The sequence below is a fragment of the Anomaloglossus baeobatrachus genome, chromosome 10, assembly GCF_048569485.1.
Source record: "Anomaloglossus baeobatrachus isolate aAnoBae1 chromosome 10, aAnoBae1.hap1, whole genome shotgun sequence".
Taxonomy (NCBI): Eukaryota; Metazoa; Chordata; class Amphibia; order Anura; family Aromobatidae; genus Anomaloglossus; species Anomaloglossus baeobatrachus.
This window is the reverse complement of record NC_134362.1, coordinates 145,569,400-145,570,021: the sequence shown is the minus strand read 5'-3', so window position 1 is coordinate 145,570,021 and position 622 is coordinate 145,569,400. Positions and strand designations below refer to the sequence as shown.

The following is a 622-nucleotide window of genomic DNA, read 5'->3' as shown; positions in this document are numbered from 1 at the left end:
AACAAGGCGAGCATAAGCTCCTGCCCCTGTTGATGTGACATCACAGGAAGCAGCTAAATCCTGGCAGGAGCGGTCACATGACAGCTCTGAGCCTGGGGAGAGGTGCTGACAGAAGGGCAGGTAGGTAGTCGTTATCTACTTACCTGCCCCAATGTAGCGCAATGTAGAAATAATATATAAAAAATAATTAAAAAAAAAACAAATAACCCAGATAACCCCTTCAAACTTTGGGAGTAAAGAAGAAAACTCTGTGTCAGCAGAAAAAAAATATTTTTTAACACAGAGAAAAATTGCCCAGGCTCCACTGAGATTTGAACTCAGATCACTGGATACAGAGTCCAGAGTGCTAACCATTACACCATGGAACCAGTGACATCCTATGCATTGGTTGATTTTCTTGTGGAAAAATGGGGAAAAGAAAGTCTTAATAAAATCATTAATCAGTGAAAACATACTCTAAATCTGCTTTCTAAATCTACAATGAATATCCGATGATGAATTAATATATCTTCCCATTTTACTTCATAAATATTCCTAGAGTACCATCATTTCCCAACAAGAAAAAATTCAAAATGTTCATGGAAACTGGCTAATACATAGAGTGCTGGAATTTCAACCTTGT

General features: G+C 37.8%; 1 non-coding gene across 1 annotated transcript; it reads right to left on the bottom strand.

Moving 5' to 3' along the window:
• Positions 1–296: 296 nt before the first annotated feature.
• TRNAQ-CUG (transfer RNA glutamine (anticodon CUG)) lies at positions 297–368 on the bottom strand. The gene has a single exon. It is a non-coding gene; the product is annotated as a tRNA-Gln (tRNA).
• Between the last annotated feature and the right edge of the window lie 254 nt (positions 369–622).